Below are 20,817 nucleotides of genomic sequence, written 5' to 3'. Positions count from 1 at the left end.
GCACTTGTTTAATTCATTGCTATTTATGTATCCTGACTACATACAAAATGTCTTTTAAATAACTGTACATAAAAGACTGTCCTACATGACCGTTTCTGCAGGAATGATTTGTACTGATTACTTAAAATGTCTTATCTATGCAAAATTCTACATCAGGATCCACCAGGAGCAGTCTTCGAGACACTCCACCCAAGGTGTTAACACATGCAGCTATACAAATTGGACTAGACACAGCGTGACCTGGGAGGAGGGAGTAATTTCCAGAACTGTCCAAAATTACCACCAGGAAGGCTCCTGTAACATCAGTCAAACACTTGACTGCGAATTATCATCGGGCTATCACCTAGTTTCAGGCTGGTCCTTCATCTCTAACCAGTCCTTTATTTATACAGGTCACTGGCTGAGTTGTTCCTCAGCTGACTACGGAATAATTGAAGTGCACTGGGTGTGCATAAGCCACAGTCCTGATACCCGCCCCAATCATATGTATGAAACAAACTTGATTTTCATAACATAGCTCACTCAAAACTCTCACCATGCCATACTTCTGCAATTGATTTTTCCTGCCTAAGAATATTGTAACTTGCTCTTTTCCATAATGAGTAACACCCTTTGTTTGTTTGTTTCCAAATCACTTATATAATTTATTGACATTCTTCTTGGTTACTGTCTTATTTTTTAGCATCCTTGCAGTCATTTATAGTGTGCTTGGCAAGCACATTTTCTATTGTCATCTACATCACTAGTGAAAATATTAGGCAATACTGGATGCAGGAGCAGTGTGTAACCCTGCTTATTTCATCCTTTGATTTTGCAGTAAATGTGGTACTTCATTAACTAATCTGATAAATTCAGTCATGTTTGTATCTCTTGTATGAATGTTTCATTTAGACCTGGTTTTCCTCAAATTACTGGTAAGAATGTTATACCAGACAGTGTCAAAATCTATGCAGCTAACACTTCTAGCATAGGTGTTTTTACTGCCCAAATAAAACATGAAGAAACAGGCAAGGGAGATAAAAGGTAACAGTTGAAACCTGTGTGAAGTAAATGGTTGGCAGCCCTAATGGTCTGGTATTACAGTGGCTTCGCCAGTAGAGGAATGGAATCGTGTTCTTCATTTCCACAGTGGACTGAAGGGCATAATCCTTGACTCCTTCTTTATAGGAAAGGTGTGAAAGATGAGAAGAAATATTCAGAAAGTAGTTGTACAGATCACTTTGATCCAGGCAGACCTTCTGTCGCTGTGGAGGCTGCAGCAGTCTTCAGGAATAATATGATCCTAATTTAGGAAGATGGATGAATTACCTCCTATAGTCCTTTCTATCTCCTTTTCTGTATTCTGCATTTATAGGCATCATGGAAAATAAGAATTTTGAGAGGGCATTTGTAGAAGGATAATGAGGTAACTTCAAGTGCTTGTGTGAAGTTCATCTTAAGTATGAAGCAGAGGGCTGGAGCAAGCACAAATATGTGTGGCTGAATATTTAGCAAGTAGGTATTTAAGAAGCATTTAATTGCTTAATTCAAACTTTAGATGAATGCAGGTGCTTCTTCTCGAAACTAATTGTTTTAAGATATCATTGTGAGTAATAAATGAAGACTTTAAATTATTTTTATTTGAAAATTAAGATTTAATAGTTTATGGTTGAGGTGATGTTATTCGAAATAAAAAAAAAAAGATGTTTCTTTTTAAACTGATACCTGTTAGTTAATCATTTCTAACTCTACAGATGTATTACATGGGTTCATTTCTTTCTGTCTGAACAGAGGTACTTTGCAGCTTAACAACCACAGCTAGTGATTCAAAAAGTGCTGCAAGAGTAAGAGCTTCAGAAAATGCAGATAACTGAGTCTTTCCTTAGCAGATAGGGGTACCTTTTTCTCACTGGCATGATAGAATGATGTATTTCAAATTCAGTTTTGTATTCATTATTCTGAAGCTTCTCTTTGTGACATCTATCTCCTTAGCATTGAACATACTGTCTGTCCTATAAAGACAGATCATTTTCCCTTGACATGCCTTTGCAGATGCTATAACTCCTTCCCTTGCTCTCCACCCAACCCCTTACCCTTTCTCTGGACAGAAGGGGAGAGCAGGAGATAAAATGGTGCAGTGACATTATCTCTTAACACTTGAACCAAAAAGGGTCTTTCGGATGCAAGCCTTGGTGCTCCTGAATTTGAATCTTGTCTCAAGCAAATAAGCGTTGTAACCAGACTGACAGTTTTGCATCCAGAAGGGTTACAAGTTATAAAATAGCTTTCCTTCTTATATTTATCTTGGAGTCCTGACACTTCAGAAGCTGAGGTAGACTTAATATCCTTAAGAGGTAGATAAACCTATGTGAATTAAGATCACAAATATCTGCTTTGAGATTGACAACCTTATCTTCTGTAATTCATTTCCTTAGTGCATATATTACTCTATTTGTAGCCACACTGCTTTTATTGTATTAATGATAATCATATAGTGTTGTGGATAAGTGATCTTGGTTTAGGTACAATTATCCCTAATCTATAGATATAAATAGGCCTGGAACCATTACTGGGATCACACTTTATTCTGCGTATTGCTGTCTTTCCCTTCTATTCTACTGTGCTCTTGGCAAGCCAGGTTTGCTTTTTAGCTTTGGTTGAACTCTACTCCTCAAAACATTTCTGCCACCCTTGACTCCTTTCTTAAAGTCTACTCTTCCCTTCCATCCTTTCTTTCTCTTCTTCAGCTTTGCTTCATAAATATCTTATGAATTTTTAAAATGTAAAGTAAGTAAGTTTCCAATACTCATCTTCTTCTCCTGTTGCTTTCATCCATGTAAGGACTTAAAAGAGACAAAATTGCCCAGTCAGTCCAAAATTTCGGTCAGCCTCCATCAGGTGCATCAAGAAAGAAAATCATAGAAAACAGGAGCCCTTCAGGAAGAGTGTAGATCTTTCTGCTGCACTCTACTTCCACCATGGTTATTATGCCAAGTATCATAAATGCTAGGCACTTTTTCCCAGAATTTTACTCTATTTGGAATGGACACAACCCTACCAGAAGCTTCTCTCCTCTGTCCTCCTTCACCACCATCTGTAAGTATGTCATTACAATGGCTTTGGTATGGACTCAATACCGTAGAAATAAGGCACAGCAGAGAAAAAGTTAAATGTTGCAAATTTTCTGTGGAATGAGGAGTGAATTCTGATTTTCTGGTTTGGTTTATCTTCCTGGAGGATTTACTCTGATAGCTGGAGATCTATTGATTGAATCTGCATCATTCAAAGCAGCAAATTAGTGCTTTGCTGTCAGATCCTGTAATAAAGTTCCATGCTGTGATTTGGTCTGTTTCAGCAAGAAAGCATCTTTTTCTACTGTCTTGTCTTATCTGTTTTACTCCTGATGCACAACAGTAATATTCCCAGCTTGTTTACAGCAGTGCTTCAACACATTCATTGCTCAAATGAGAGAAAAAGATCAATGATAGGGGACATGCTTGTTTCATTTGTGCTGTAGACAAATTGCAAGTGTATTGAAAAGAACCTCATTTTGATTTCTGTTGGCCAGATTTGACCATTAGTTGAAATGCCTGGATTGGTTTCTGGTTTGTTCCCTACTTTCCTAATCAATGGCATGTCGACCACAGAAAAAAATTTAGAAGTTGGTATTGGCAATTTTTATTCTTTTAAGGGATACTGTTACATATGAGCATGAACTCATGTAAATAAAAAACACGGTAAATACTTTAATAGAACTTAGTATTTTGTTCAAATGAGTATCTTTTAATAATTTTTGCAATATTTGCTCCAAGTATAGTAGTGTTCTATGTGCAGACGCATATGCAGGTGTCTGATCGTTATCTCTGACCTTCAGATTTCTCCTTTTATACCTCCATTAAGCACCAATTTGTTACTAAAGCATACTTTGCAATGAAAAATTTATTACTTAAAAAGAAAAGGCAGCTTCCTGCCTAGTTCTTAATTAATCTTTATTTAAGACACTTAAGTATTTATAGTGACTTACTTCTCTTTTCATTATAAATCCTGTAGTAATTCAAATAACTTTTATGTTTCTTGAGAGTTTTCACTTTTATTGCAATGGGTACTAGAAAAATTCAGCATCTGTCTCAATCTATAGACTGTGATGCTATTGCAGCTATAAATACATAGATGTCAGGTTTAATGGTAGCAGATTGGTGCAGAAGGGGTCAGAATTCCCTTAGGTCTCATTGTCCCTCCTTGAAAAGTGGAACAAAGAGCAGGTGAACTATTACTGTGACTGTTAGACATAAGCAGAGTCCTACTAAGTTCAGTTTATGCAAACTGCACAGCTAAAAGAACAAAGAAATATTTGATCTATGGGCTCAACCTTCTGCCTGTACCGGCATGTGTTGTGCTGGAGAAGCACACTGCTCTCCTGAGCAGCAGTGAGTTCTGGTGGGTTTATGCAGCACCAAGGCATGGTGTTTCCTGGCTTTTCTGCCTTATGCAGGCAACTGTCCAGTATCTGCACTGAGGGCTCGGTTGTTCTTCAGCCCCTGACCCACCAATTGCCTGTACTGCAAACCCCTTGGCTTAGCCCCCAACACAATTTTTAGACTTTCTCAACTCTGCTGAATTCTGCTTATTTTACAGCTTTTCCTGGGAGTGCCCAGGCTTGAAACCATCAGCTAAGCCCTTTCCAATATGCAACCTTGCAATTCTACCAACTAATCAGTGGTTTTGGTAATGATCTGCCTGATGGAAGAGACTATGCTTCTTATAGACAAACTTACCCTGGAGGTCAGCAGCAGGAGGTGGCCAGCAGTAATTCCACAGTTCACTGTCTCTGACCTTCTTTCCATCTGTAGAAACGTTTTTCTGTCTATTGCTTTTTCTGTTTTGTCTGTTTTCTCTTTAGAGGAGATAAAGACAGCCAAGGAAGGCAAAGGAAACATAATTTCTGAAAGAGGAATCCCATTTAGTGCACTTACACCAAACAAATACCTTTGCTGCTGAAAGGTGGGATATAGATGGAAAGGGCTAGTTTAAGTTCATGGTCAGGGACTTACAAACCAAGTGGTATTCTGCACCACATATTCTGTGAAAGGTCACACTCAGTGATCAAAAAGGATCCACCAATCTTTGCATAAAAAATTCATTATCTGTAAGCAATGGAAACAAGCATGGCTTTATTTTGGCATAAGGAAGTAAGGCGGACTTCTGCGTGCAAGTTAAATTATGGAAACATCACTGTGCTTCTGCATGGCTGAATTGCCTTACAATGATAGGATACACCACAGTGTTCGGGGAAACATAGCAGGTAAAATTGCTAAGTGGATATGAGAAAACTGAGATCTAAATTACAGTACAAGCAAATGACCTGCTGCTATAAACTGTACCCTTACAGATTTCCTTACTGATTGCAATATGCTATTTATTGTGCGTATAAGCTGTAGATTGATCAAAATTATTTGTTTCCATATTTATCTTGTTGGAAAACTATGGGAGATCACTGTTTGAGTGAAGCATATTAGTGCCAATCATTGTCTTATATGGAATGAGGAAATTGAATAAGAATTATTCTTGTAGTTTTCAGCTGAGTTTTTTAACTAAAACCACAGGTGAAAATGTGAATTTTTTGCACTGTTTAACTGGAAATACTTAATGTAGCCAGGTATCAATATTGATGCTTGAATGGATTAAATGACATTTTAAGTATTGCAGTGCTGAGTAAAGCTAAAATAACAGCATAATTGGTAATGTGTGATATGCATCAGGGATGTCAGCTGACCATATTAAATGAAATTTTTCTCATCTTAATCATCTGAATGGTTTCGAGGATATCCCTGAATGAGATTCTTTTCTAATGTAAGGCCATTGATTTCATATATAAATGAAATGGGATTGTGCTCATAGATTCTTACAATTTGGTATGTATCCATTCATTCTAGTCCTGGAATAAAAATAGTTGATTAAATTGATACTATGTTAACAATTTTTCTTCCTAGTACAGAATAGAATCATAGAAATCATAGAATGGTTTGGGTTGGAAGCATCCTTAAAGAACATCTGGTTCCAAACCTGCTGCCATGGGCAGGGACATCTTCCACTAGACCAGGTTGCTCCAAGCAGAGTATACTTCTATCTCCTGTACAGTTGGTTCTCTGTGCCAATTGTTATGTTTGTGTTATGATTGTTCAGTTTCTCTTTGCTGGAGAGTGGGACTTTAATGGGTGAAATTTCTGTGATATAAGCAATAACTTTCAGCAATTCACAGTGAGAATTTTCTTCTCAGTTGCCTTCTGATAGCATCATTTCACTAGCCTTAGCTAATTCCAGAGGTAGAGCAGTTTAGCAGATAATGCAATAGCGTGAAGGTATTGCCTCACCTATGTGACATGAGGCAAGTTATGTCATTTCTCTAGTCTTACCTGTAAAAGAGGCCCTTACCTCTAAGAGGTGCATCAGCTGAGTAAGTACATCTGCAGTGTCGGAACTTGCGCAGCATCTAGGATAGCTGACGTGAATTCTATTTCTAGTTCTACCCCTTTCCTTGCAAGGCCTGAGGCAGGTGGCTCACCCTCTTTGTACAGTCTGCATAATACCGCTTCTCAAATAGTAAAGGATTTTGATACCTACTGCAAAAGAGAATGATAACTCTGGAAGTGCTTGACATTTCTATTGAGTGATACAGCACAACAAAGATGCTAGTATTTTCTAAGTTGAGATGGTTTATTAACTAGAAATGATCTCTCAGAGATTCCCTGTTCTTAACTGTTCAGTGTCTACTGCATAGAGAAGAGGTTATCGCCCACCGAGTGTCAGTGAAAAAACCCTTGTTCTTTTTTATCTGCACAGTTTTCCCTAGCTGTCAATCCGAGATTGTCAAACAAGGATACTAGGCTGACCACCGCTCTTTTTTGTCCATCCTCGCCAGAGCAATGCTTACTCACCTGTGTAATGTTCTTCACATATATCTTTATGTTGCACATGTCCTTATGAAACTAAGCTGAGGCAATTAAAAAAAGTTTAAGCATGACTCGTGCTTCCTGACACACCAGGATAACCTTCAATAAAATCAGTTTGCTCCTAGATGAGGTACTACAGTGTCTGCTGCCTATGATTACTCATGTGCTTACTGATTCTGGAGTATTGCTTAAAGCAGCACATCACAAACAGGCAAAAGATTTCTCTAGCACAGCAGCCATGAAAAATCTCAGTGTTTTATGGACGGTTGGGACCAACTCAGCAGTCAGTATTGAATTAAGGAGGAGACAGCTGGAGGGACTGGAAATCTTTTCCTCTCTTTTCATATACTGTGGTATTGCCTGCCTCTCTAAATGAAATAACAATGGGGAAGCCTCAAGGCAGATTGTCTGCTTCCCCTCTCTTGGGGAGTCTGCTTTTTTCCTCCTCAGCATATTCGAGGTGGCTGATCCATTGTAATGCAATGTCAAAGGCCTTTGGGATTTAAAAAATGTGGTGTGTGTGGTATTGGAAGGGCAAAGAAAAATCATTGACCCTACCAGATGTGATATTTTGAGGTGGCATAGAGGTTTTAAGGGAAAATCAGAAAAAAAGAGTGCACTTGGCTTGACCAAGCTTAAAGCAAATTAAATCATTCCAGGTGGTTGTCCAAACTTACAGCAATTTTAATCAGTTGCCCCCAAAGCTCTTTCACTCAAAACTCCTTTGCATTTCAGATTACGTGCTGGTCACAGCAAACTTGTTTTCTTATAGATTAAACTGATTCACTACTGCTGTAACATTTGACAGAAACATCTGTTAGATCCAAACAGGTATTTGGTTTGATGGCATTTTAATTCCTTTCATGAAGAACTGAGAAATATTTACTTGCATGTGTGAGGAAGCACTTTGCTTTGCTGAATTTGCTTTTACCTTCAGCCTGGAGAAGAGAAAGCTGCGTGGAGACCTCATAGCAGCCTTCCAGTATCTGAAGGGGGCCTACAAGGATGCGGGAGAGGGACTCTTCATCAGGCACTGTAGCGATAGCACAAGGGGTAATGGGTTTAAACAGGAGAGATTCAGATTAGATATAAGGAAGAAGTTCTTTACGGTAAGGGTGGTGAGGCACTGGAACAGGTTGCCCAAAGAAGTGGTAAATGCTCCATCCCTGGCAGTGTTCAAGGCCAGGTTGGACAGAGCCTTGGGTGACATGGTCTAGTGTGAGGTGTCCCTGCCCATGGCAGGGGGATTGGAACTAGATGGTCTTAAGGTCCTTTCCAACCCTAACTATTCTATGATTCTATTCTAATATTTTGTACTTGCATGCAAACAACAATATCCAGGTGCAAACTAACATGGTAGCTATTTGCTGTTTGTTATTCAGTCATTCCTTATTCACCTGTGCCTTTTTGGAAAGTTGTTTCCATCTGTTCAGTAAGCAAAAACATTACTGTTACTATCAGGTGGCATTCATGAACAATATCATTCTTCCTGCACCATAAGGCATATAAGGCAGAAGTCAAAACAATTACGAACAATGCATAGCCAATAGCAAACAGCTGACACACAACCCACATGCTGAAACTGCTTTGTCCAAATTATTCAGTGCATAATTAACAAATGCATTGGCAGAAATCTGCTCATTAAAATATTTGGAAGCAGGAAATATGGTTGGATATGCATTTACAATCTAGCTACAATGGATATGATGGGGAAGCAGCATTGCATTCTCATGCTCCCTGAGAACAGAATAGTTCCTTGTCTGTATAAGGATTGCTCAGAGAATTTCAGATTAAGTTAACTGAAAGTATGGAATTTTTGTATGTAACTGAGGTGTAGCAAACCTAGTACAGACCCTTTCCCGGAAAGCAAAGTAGCATAAGCTTGTTGCCTGCTCCAAGGATATGGTGGGTTGACCTTGGCCAGTGGCTAGGCACCCAGCTGCAATCTAAATCCACCTCCTCAGAAGGACAGGGACAAAATAGGATGAAAAAGTTCATGAGTCAAAATAAAGACAAAGAGATCACTTGCCAGTTACTGTCACAGGCAAAACAGACTCAACCTGGGAAAATTAATTTAATTTACTGCCAATCAAAATAGATTCAGGCAGTGAGAAACAAGAAGACAGACATTAAAACAATACTTTTCCTTCCCCTTTCCCAGGTTCAACTACATTCTTTCACACCCAATTCCTCCCCACCAGCAGTGTAGGTGTGATGAGGTTATGGTCAGTACAAAGCGGGTTCACCCTGCTGCTCTTTTCTTCTCACTCTTCTCCCCTACTCCAGACTGGCCCCTCTCCCATGGGCCTTCAAGGAAAGTCCTTCAAGGAAATACCTGCCTGCTCCAGTGTGGCATCTTCCACAGGCTACAGGGGCTATCTTCTCCAGTGCCTAGAGCACCTCCTCCACCTCTGCCCGTGGTCCTCCCTCTGTTGTTTGTCACTCATCTTTTTTCCCCTTTTCTTCTGCCTATGTGGCATTTTCTGCCCTTTCTTAAATAGGTTTCCCAGAGCTACCACTAGCTTGGCTTCTCACAAAGGCCACATGTGCAACCTCCCTCCCCACCAACACTTTAACCCCTACACCCAATGCAAAGAATTAAGCTATCAAAAGATAATATTTTTTTACTCTTTAACTTATTCCTGTTAATTTTATTATGTCTTTAATTATTCTTGTTTCCATTGAAAAATAAGGCCAGGACTATATAAGGAGTTGTTGGCACACCAGTGTTATCTGAGTTTACTGCAGTACTTCTGGGCTAGTAGAAGGTTTAATGTAGATTCACGTACCAGGAGGGAAGCCCTGTAGGCATACTATAGTTCAAATCATTTGTAGGCCTGGTACAAATCACCAGCAAAAATCTACTTTTTTGCCAAGCTTAAGTGTAGTTGGGTGAATGACACTCTTAACATGGGGTGGGGCTAGCAAGTCCAGTAGGCTAAACTCAAGGTGCCCTTGAGCTGCTTCATTGTCTCCACATGGGTTCCAGTTGACTTGGGATCTTTCCTACAATGCAAAGCTTAACTCTTCAGATGTGCTGTGGGAGACAAAGCAGTAAAGTGCTATGAGGTAAAAGGCTGCATTGAGGAAATGTGTTTATAACGCTAAGGTAAAAATATTTTGACTAGATTTAGCTATCTAACTTTGTATTTTGGCCACTGTTGTAGATGGGATACTGGCTTAGGTAGACAGATCTTCTGTCTGACCTAGTATAGCCATTGTTATTTACTCATTTTTGTAAGGTACCAAAACGCTAAAAGATTATCACAGGTCTGTACAGCGTATTATTATAATTATCATTATATTCATTTTTTATTTCCATAACTATGGATGGGCTTGTAAACTCTCCAAAAATAAGACCCTTCATTTTTTCTAATTACCCTAGGATGTGAAGTTGCACAAGGGGACTGGGGAAACTAGGAATTTTCTGCCCTCACAAACTTCCCTGCACACTAGCTGGAGGCACAGTACACTAACATCTGCATGTTGCAAGCAATCATCAAGAATGCAATAAAAGAGCAAAATGAATCAGGACATTGCAACAGCTGTATTTAAACCAGACCAAAGGATAACTTCCCTTGGTATCATCTCACAGTACTCTGTAATGTTTCTTAAGCTGAAGGCTTATATTGTGCATCTTTGTGTAAAATACAGACCAGTCAATGTTTCTTTTACCAGTGAATTGCTTTTTGAAGCCCACACATGTATGGGCTTCATCCACCACATCCTGTGGCAATGAGTTCCACAATTTAATTATGAACTTTGTGGAAAGAATCCTTTTTTGGGTTTTATGTTTTAAACTTGCTAACTGCTCGTTTTATTGGGACTGCTTCCTGTGCTATGAATTACAGCAGAAAAGCATTCTTTATTCATTTTCCCAGAACTGCTTATGATTTTCTGGGGCTCTGTAACAGTCCTTTCCCTCATTTGTCCCTCTTCCAATATGAAAATCTAAAGCCATTTTTTTTCCACTTCTAGTACAGAAGCCATTACATACCTTTGATCATCCTGTCACTCTTTTCTTTATCCTTCTATTGCTATCCTGTCATTTGTGAGATGAGATGACTGGAAATGTATTTAATATTCAAAATGATAGGTGGGCAATGGAATTTTTTGGCAGCATTATCATGTTTTTTGCTTTAGTTTTCTGTTCTTTTCCTAATATTTCCTATTATATCGTTTCCTTTTTTTGACAGTTGATTAGGATTTAGGTGACATTTTCATAAAGCGGTTTCCAAGCTCCCTTTCCCAAGTAACAGTTAATTTCACTGTGTGTTTATAGATTTCCCAGGCTACAGACATGAGACTGCAGTTATTTGGCCATGAAAACACAGCTAAATTACCAGTGTTTTAGGCTGTAAACAGGAGATAGTTGGTAGAATTTAATATTCGCTGAATTCTACTAGCAATTTATGTTGTTCTAGGTTTTGTTATACCAGAGTTTTCTCACAACAAATATGTGAGGCAGTGTGAATGTTTGCCATGGATCCCATCTTTTTAGTGGGTTGTTGATTATTTTAACAGAACATTAATTCTAACAAGAAACTCATTCAGGAAAGAGTTCATTGAATGAGTTTTATCTGGCTGATTTTGCCACTGTAAGGCATATCCTGACCAAAACCAAGGGAATCCAAACCAAGGGAATCCAAACAAATCCTTTGCTGTACTAACTTAACGGAGAATTCATCCCATAGTCTTCAGTATCAGATAGAGATGCGTAGCCCTTCAATTTTTTCATAGCTGGAATGTGCTATTATTATCATAATGGTTGCTAATATGGTGTTCTGGAGCTTAATGAAATCTGGAATTAAATAAATCACCTCAGGATTGTTAAGCCTAGCTGCTAGAGAACTTTAAATAGTTGTTTCTAAAAGAAGTGATGACAGAATAAATATATTACTGTAAGTCAGTCAGTCTCATCTCTGACTTTAAAACACTTGCTATGTTATATTTAAATGATCACTGTCAAAAGTTCTTTAATAGGCCAAAGAGACCTCAGTGTCATATCACAAGCAGAGGTCTTTTTTACATGAGGTTTTTAGCATTCTCCTTTCATGGAGTATGAATCATCTGACTTTTTGCTTGTTAACATAAGCTCTTGCTTTCACATTTGTGGTTGCACTGCAGTACAGAAACTAGGGGTGCATGAAGATTTCCTGTTAACACAGTTTTCTCTGAGGAGGAGTTCTGTTCCTTACTAATTCTGTTCATTCTTGTGCATTATAGGCAGAGTTTTCTTTGTATGTTTCCAGTCTCAGTCCTGCTGGTCTTGGAGAGATTGGTGATGGAAACATTATTTTACACCTGTAGTGGGTTGACCTTGGCCAGCAGCCAGGCACCCATCCATCTGCTCTACCTCTTCCCCTTCTCAGCACAACAGGGGGAGAAAATATAATAGAAAATCTTATGGGTCAAGATGCAGACAAGGAGATAACTCACCAATCACTGTCATGGGGAAAAAAAAACCAGACTCAACTTGGGGAAAATTAATTTCATTTATTGCTAATTAAAAATAGAATAGGACAGTAAGAAACAGAGACAACACTAGAAACAACTTCCCTCTACCTCTTCTTTTTCCCAGGCTCAACTTCACTCCTTCATTTCCAACTCCTCTACTTCTGCCCCCCCAGTTTGCATAGATGGAAGTGTTGGTCAGCTCCTACTCTTTTAGTTTCATTTTAATCTGGAGAGCTGAGATGGCTCCTTGACTCAGTCAATTGTCCTGCCCATTAAGGACAAGTGGAAATTACAAAGCTAGACATGAAAGGCAGAATAATGTTGTGAATACAAAGGGACATACTCAGCTATCAGATCATAAATAGGGAGGCCAAATACATGAACTAGTCCAAAAGATAGGCAAAGAACTCTAGTCAATTGTTCGAAAGACATTTAGGGATATGATTTTATGCGTCTGTTTTGAAAAATTATTTACTCCAGCATATTGGTTTATTAAACCAGAAATGAGACAAACCTCTTTCATTTTCACTGTTATCTCACAACTAGAACACCTTAAAAATGTAGGTATACAAGAGAATAACTTAAATAATTACTGTTGTTGTTCTGACTCCCTGTGCACCCCAGTAAGCCTGATCTGAGCAGTTCAACTTGTAGCAGCCCATAAACCATCTGCAGTTTCAGTGGTGGAATAAAAAAATATTTTATGAATTAATAACCCCATAGCATGGGAAAGCAAGTTATTTTGGACAAGTTTTGCTTTCGTATTTGATAGGTGATATAATTATTAAGTTCTCGATTCTTCTTCTTTTCAGGGCATTTTCAACACTTTTAAATAACTTCCTTGAGACAGCAGAGTGACTGCAACAACAGTTTTTTAAATATCACTGGTCTTCTGAAAAGTAAGTTCTTCATTCTCAGTTTTGTTTTCTCCCCTGTATTCCTGACTTTCCTTTCCCCTGTATTTTATCCTTATATTTGTCATATGGACTACCATATTCATATTCAGGGCAAGAGAATATGAGTGCAAATTGAATAGTATGAAGATGAACTTAATCTTTCCCAGCTAGAATAAAACCTATCAATATTAAAGATACAATTGAGATCAAGTACTGGCTCACCTGATTATTCCAACTTCTAATGCTAGTGGGACTAAAGTCATATCTCTGGATGTTTGGGAACTTTTTCCTCTTAAAAGGTTAAATGTTTAACACCTCTTTTGTGTCAGTAGAATTGTGTGGCATCAGGATCAGGAAATGCTTATCCATTTGTAGCTGGGAACTTCCTTTTCTTCTTGGGAGCCTCCAGAGGTTACTCATTGTAGTAAATGGGACCCTAATATTTGCAGGGATTCACATGGATACAAAAACTGTCTTCATATGCCTCCTTTGCCCATTTAGTCTCCCATGCTCCCTCTGCCTTTCTTACTATTTGAAAGGTTGAACTACTTAGTCTCAGACTTATTCTACATCAGGAGTTTGCTAACACTGCGTCTAAATCAGTACCTTATGCAGTGCAGTCCACTTACTTCAGCAGGTTATACCAGAATACCCTTTAATACAACTTATTTTCATAACTACGCTTATTATCTATATAGCAACAACACCTGACTCATTTTCTCCTACCAGCTCTGCATTGTCCTTCTCAGATTCTCCTGCATTCCCCAAAATTCAGACCTTTGACTGCCCTTAAATCTTCTCATGCCTGTTCAGGCTTGATACATGCTACCCCAAAGTAGTAAACTAATGTAAAATGGAGGAACTCCAGCCTTCAAAAGGGTGTTTGGACCTTTTTCTTCTTCTGTAATTGTTAGATTTCCTGGACTCTGTTGCGGTCATACTGGGAACTGGGAAGAAGAGCTTGTATGATCCTTGGCTTTAATTCTAAAGGAACAAGAAAAAAGACTTTTTTCAAAGCTGTTTAGGCTTTTAAAAGTAACTATCCTAGTTTCAGCTGGGATAGAGTTAATTTTCTTCCTAGTAGCTGGTGCAGTGCTGATCTGAGAACACTGCTGGTAACACACCAATGTTTTAGTTGTTGCTCAGTAGCACTTACCCTGATCAAGGACTTTTCAATCTCTCATGCTCTGCCAGTGAGGAGGGGCACAAGAAGCCTGGAGGGAGCAGAGACAGGACACCTGACCCAAACTAGCCAAAGGGGTATTCCACACCAAAGCACATCATGTCCAGTATGTAAACTCAGGGGATTATCTAGAAGGGCACATCACTGCTCGGGTCGGGCTGGGTATCAGTCAGTGGGTGGTGAGCAATTTTATTATGCATCACTTGTGTTTATTGTTCTTTTTTTCCTTCCCCTTTTTAGTTTTACATTCTCTCCACTTGTTATTTTGCTTAGTAGTAGTATTGTATTGTACTTTAGTTACTGGACTGTTCTTATCTCAACCCGTGGGGTTTACATTCTTCCCATTCTCCTCCTCATCCCACCCAGAGGGGGGAAAGGTGGGAGTGAGCGAGCTGCTGCGTAGTACTTAATTGCCGGTTAGGTTTAAACCATGACAGTAACCTAAGTTGTTACTCCTCCCAGTCTGAGAGAAGCCCAAGGTGAAAACTCTGGGACAAATATAATGGTATCTCTCAAAAAAAAAAGCAGAGATTTATAGCAGGGAAAATAAAAAGTATTTAAAAAATTGAAAGTCCTTACTTGACTTAGGGAAAGGAAGCTGGAATGATTCAGAAACTGCTGGAAATCATAGTGTCTGAGGATACCCTCTATAATTAGAGGAAAGAGTATTAAAATGGCTGATAGGATTGGGAAAAGCAGAGAGCAAAAAGAACAACTTGCATTGGAAGGGGGAGGAAGAGCATCCTTATTAAGAGGTAAATAAAGCTCCTTTCTGGTCAGGACTTGTTGAAGGAGAACTTATTAAAGTTTTCCTGTTCATAAAGAATAACATTTATAAGAAACTATATTTTAAAACACAAAATTATTCCTAAACAATGGGGAGTCCACTCATCCTAGCTGCTTAAGTGAGAGATCTTACATTTCCAGAGGCTGCTCCACCAAAATAGCAATGAAGATTCTCATATCACTATCACACTTCGTCTTTCTTTGTAGTTTTATACAGCTACTATAAATATTGTGTTATTTGCTTCTTGGAATATATTCCACTTCAGTGTACCCAGTGGATTTTGGGAAGCTTAGTGCCTGATCACAGGCTGGCTCAGCTTTGACAATCATATTTGATTACCCTGTGGATTACAGGTACTGAAATTTTAGGACATTATCACTTTTTGCCACTACATATTTCTGACATAAGGGTTAAGAGAATGCATTCAATTTAAGTCATACAGTATCTAATATTTCATAAACTTTTATATTATAATTAAGCAAGTTTAGCTACCAGTAGTCTCCAAAATAAAAGACTTCTGTTGTATTATTTCACATAAAAGAAGAAAAATTTATATAAAGAATATGCACTATTTAATGACTTCTCACATAAATTAGTGAAAATACAGGAATAAAAATATTAGTGTTTATACTATTTGTATTACTTAAATGATGTTTTGTTAGAAGCTATAGATCGAATACCTGAACTTTCCCATTATACACAAGCAGATGAAATGGTAAGATTTTTCTCTGTTTCCATTGGTTTTTTAAGTACAAAAACAGCTTCCTTATTTCTTTTTGTTTGCTTGGTTGCTTTTCAGGCATTTTGGCTGTGAACATGTAGCCAAACTTTTGAGCCTTACTTGGGGTCTGAAAGGAACACAAGGTCATGACTTAGGTTTCTCTTACCAGAAAGCAGATGCACTGAATATGTCACTTGTTACTAAGTGATGTCTCTTCTAATTATCTTCAGTTCTGTGTGGTTCACTTTCCTATCTGGACCGTAACGTGTCAGAGGCGTGTATAACAATACGAGCTTCCGTATCTACTTAATTGACCATTCACTTGGATTTTACTTAGAGGAAAGACAGGCTAGAGCCAACAGCTTCTATTCTTCTTGATTTGTCTTTAAGACAGTTTTGAAGCTCTGTCCTGTTTAGCATGAAAAGCAGACTGTAAAGAAGCTGAGGCCATCTGACACAATGAATCCAAGCCTAATAATTGAATTACTGAAACTCTGCGGCATTAAGCATAGCAGGACTGTGCACAAAACTGATTTATCACTTCATAAACCTAGGAAATAAATAATAAATATTGAGTCAGTCTGAATGGAGAAAAGGGAGGGTTTCATTTTGAGATGGGGGAGGCGGGGAAAAGGCTCCATTTGGGTTTAGGCAGATTAATTGATTTTAACTGATAAGACTGTGCTTTGAGTCAGATCTTACAAAAGCAAAGAAGAAGGGTAGGCAGGTTCACAGCATAGGTAGAAGTAGTGGTGGTCATATCTCTTTTTGTTTTGTAGTACAGAATTGTAATTGTCATAGGGCGATTCCCTGGTCTACTAAGTAGTATTGGAATCCAAATCTCTCACCTCTGATTACAGTACCTTTCAGCTACCTTGGCTCTACAGTATTCCCAGGCAACGCATTTATTGGCATTTACTTCAATCAATTCAATGTTCTGAAAAGAAATTAACTCCACACAATGTCAATAGAGCACATGCTAAATGAGCATATCACAGAAAATACTTGGCATGAGGAGTCATAATCGAGGGAAGGTGTTTGCAGCAGGTTTCAACAAGGTTCACAATTAGACATATGTTTTCAGTATTTTTCAGACAACCTGGAAGCTGACAGAGTTTCACTGTCAATGAAATTTGCAAATGATGCTGAGTCCAGGCCACTTGCTATATAGCAAGCAACCTGGGTTGCTTGGTAACATCGGTCCATCTATATCAAGTGAAATAGTGAATTTAGGGCTGCAGAATACTAGCTTCATTGAGAGAAAGAGGAATTGTGTTCTAAGGAGTCCTAACCTTTGAGAGAAATATTTCAGGAATCACTGCATATAAACAACTCGAGTGAGAAAATTGATTACATAGAACTGGGGTCATTGCTTTGGTCATGAGGTTGGCTTCAGTGAGACTGGTGCTAGAAGGCTGTGTTTCAGTGTCCCTGCTTTAAGAAAGGGTGTTGAAAAAAAACCCAAAGAGAGTCAGAAGACCACCACAGAAAATCATTAATACAGTGAAGAAAATGTCTGCAACAGATTTGAATAGCTGAGTCTGCCTTGGCTTTTTTAAAAGAAGCCACAAGCCAATTTGATGCCCTTACATGGGAAAAAGCAAGCGAGGAATGTAATTGAAATAATCACCGTCTCTCTTTTGTACATTTACTTTTTAATTAGTTTCCTGGAAAAGAGTTGGTTCCTCTCAGTTAGTATCATTAAAGTATTTTGGATTTCTGCACAGTGTAGTAATAAATAATACAGTAGGTGACCTTACTTGTTTAATAATCTAGATGGGGTTGTACATTATTACCCAAATAAGAGTGGGTAATTTCCTTTTACATGGTATTATCCTTGCTTACAATATTGTGAACTGGCAGCATAATTCTCATGGTCATAATAGAGAAAAGTCTTTGACCACTGTAATCAGTTCTGTTGCAATGTTGTGAGAATACCATACACCAGATTATTTTGACCACTACTTTGTTTACATTAGGTACTTCTGTTTGTAAGGGTGGAGCGATATTAAGTTGCATTTAATAAAAGCTCCTGATATATTTATTCTGATTTCTGATATTTACTTTTTGCTATCTTAGAACCCAATGAATAACATTTCACATTTACTATGTTTATTTATGTATTACTTACATTAAGGTGATTTATTAGTCAAATTAACCATTCTTTGTGCTGAGCAAACACAATTGCGTGTTTCTTTCTGCTTAATGTGTCCTGCAAGATTTTAGAATTAGCAGATTTCAGCCTCTATTGCGGAGCTTTTACCTGCAGTAGAAAGTAAGATTTTCTGCCTTTATCAGCTCTCAAGAGATGGCTTTGCATGAACTAGATACTGAACAGAGCTAACCTGAATAAAGTGAAGAAAATAACTTCTCTGCACCTGCAGAGAAGCTATCAAACAGCTATCAAACTTGGACCAAACACATCGCCAGAAACTCTTTTCTCTAGTCACTCAAACTCTCCCAACTCAGTGGTTTGATGGTCAGCAAATCTTTACCAACATATATTAAATACTTTAATACTCCATGTTATTTAATTTAAATCAATTACGGAATTTAAGAAGGTTGGCAATGCACTGTTAAAATTTTATATTTAATTTTAAATTATCCTATTTTTAAATAATATATATATATAATCTGAAATAATACACCCGGTTAAAAAACAGTTTGAGCAAAATCCATTCTTTTGGATTAAAAAAATACAAATGATGAATGGATTCCTATCCAGGCTGCCTGCAGGACAATGGAAAATGAAACAATCAGCTCTACTTTGCATGATTATTTGGAAACCCTTGAGGCGTTAAAAAAGTGGAAGAGTGGCTTGCCTAAGGCAACAAGTGTGTTACACTTAGATGTTAATTTGTTTATTTAATAAGCATAACAAAGCAGCAAAATACTATGCATTATCTTTATGAAAATAAAAAGAATTCTCATAAATAAAACAAATATTTTTTGTCATTTAGGGAATTTCAGAACCAGATTATATGGACACCGAGATATAAGGGGAACATTATTTTTTTGTTTCGCTTTTTAAAGACAAGCTAGCATCCAGACAAGTATATTTTATTTCTATTTGATAGTGTTGTTAATAAAGGGCTAATTGAAAGCTAACCTTAAAAATGTAAAGATCTTCACTTCCAAATAAATAATTCCATGTATACCAGTAGCAGAATTCAAAATGTTTTCCTAGAAATAGAAGTTACACAATGTGAAGAAAAAAAGACGCTAAATACGTACATGGTCTTTCTTTTTTCCTAGAAACTCACCTTGAATCTGAGGCATCTCTCCAGCTCCTTAATGTAAAATTCTCTTCAACTGAATCTAATGGATTTACTTTTAGTTATTTTTGTCTCCGATTTCTAGCAGGATTTCTGCAGTATGATGCCAAATGGCACTGCAATCTTTGTTATAGGAAAAGGAACAAGAAAATTTAGATGAATGTGGAAAGACTATAAATAAAAAACATTAGCCTCTGACCCAACAATTGTCCACTAACAAGTGCAATTATGTGGACAAATGGTGCTGATCACAATCTTCTTTCCCCACAGCATGGCAGCTGCTCAGCATAGAGCACTGCTGAATAGATAGATACGCTTTTGACGTTGGCATGAAGGAATAAGCTTGCCCACAGGGAGATAGAGAACTCATTGACAGGGCTCACAGGTATAACAAATAAAGCTCTTGGCCATGGGAGATGCTGACCACCTGTGACACCTGTCTTGCTAATTCAGTTTTGTAGGTGAATGCATGAGTAAAAATGAAGGCTCACAGTTGCCTGGTTGGGGGACAGCTGAGGGTACAGCTGAATGAGGAATTCAGTTTTAGGGAGCCTGTAATAAGGCAAGAAATGCCAGTGGCACTGGGCACAAAAAGGCAGAAATTTGCCTCGGTTCAGGTGTATTGAAATTGTATTCAGGAGTTACCTTTCCCCTCAGAGACTTTGTGCCAGAGCAGGTATTGCCTGTCTTTGCTGCCCGTGTTCGACGCTGTACCCACAGGTGGCACCTTCTCCCGTGCAGCAGTAGGAATCTCTTCACAGCAATGCCTTCCACCCGAGGTTCTATGATAGGAGGAGATGACTGGGCAGGTCCTGCTGGGGCCTTGGGTGCCATAATTGCTGCTCTCATCCTCACAGTCTCTCTCATTCCTCAAAGATCCCATGGACCCACTTCTGGCATCTAACTCAGTGTCCTAAGTTTAGAGATACCATCACCTCAAGCTTTTCTAGTTAACATAGAGAAGGAGTACTGGGAGAACAAGATCTTGAGGGACCCTGGTCTATTTAAGGTCTGAGTGAGCCTTCGGAGGTGTCTGTTTCTCTCCATTGTGGGCTGAAGGCGACTGTTCTCCTGAATTAGGAGCTTTGGTTAAGTGCCTAATTGTAGGCAGGATCACCGTGAACTGCATGAACCACAACATGTCCTCATTCCTGTAAGTGAAGCAAGTGGTCTCTGCTCCTTACAGTGCACAGACAGGCTGCCGCTCCAGGCGCTCCACTCTTGTTCTCCAGAGGGGAGAGGGAGCTGAGCCTTAGGGATATGGGTCCCCCCAGCCTCCTCCCATAGGCATAAATCAAGGATGCCCATCAGCAGCCCTTGCAGTGAGCATGGGGGTCTGGCCTGGGAGGGTCTGTGGGGTCAGCGTGCGTGGGTTCTCAGTCCTTCGGCTGAAGAACAGGCCAGCACTGCATCACCCACAACATTAAAAATAGAAGAAATCAGTGTCGCTGCAGCTAGGATCCCTGGGGCTATGGTGTATGTCTGTGACACCCTGCCTCAAGCAACTCCTCCTGGGGCTCTGGCAAAGGGCTGCAAATTCCTGACACCACTGTCTTCCTTTCTTTTTCC

The 20,817-nt window shown here is 38.7% G+C and overlaps 1 protein-coding gene across 6 annotated transcripts in view; it reads left to right on the top strand.

Moving 5' to 3' along the window:
• LOC115606092 (poly(rC)-binding protein 3-like) overlaps window positions 1-20,817 on the top strand; it is a 488,875-nt gene that overhangs the window by 304,724 nt on the left and 163,334 nt on the right. For all 6 annotated transcript variants that reach the window (XM_030481488.2, XM_030481435.1, XM_030481463.2 and 3 more), the window contains one exon: window positions 13,199-13,285. The gene's annotated coding sequence lies outside the window, so the exon portion shown is untranslated. The remainder of the gene's footprint in view (window positions 1-13,198; window positions 13,286-20,817) is intronic.

The sequence above is a fragment of the Strigops habroptila genome, chromosome 1 (genome assembly GCF_004027225.2).
Source record: "Strigops habroptila isolate Jane chromosome 1, bStrHab1.2.pri, whole genome shotgun sequence".
Lineage (NCBI taxonomy): Eukaryota > Metazoa > Chordata > Aves > Psittaciformes > Psittacidae > Strigops > Strigops habroptila.
The sequence above is the reverse complement of the archived record's forward strand: the minus strand, read 5'-3'. Positions and strand labels throughout refer to the sequence as shown.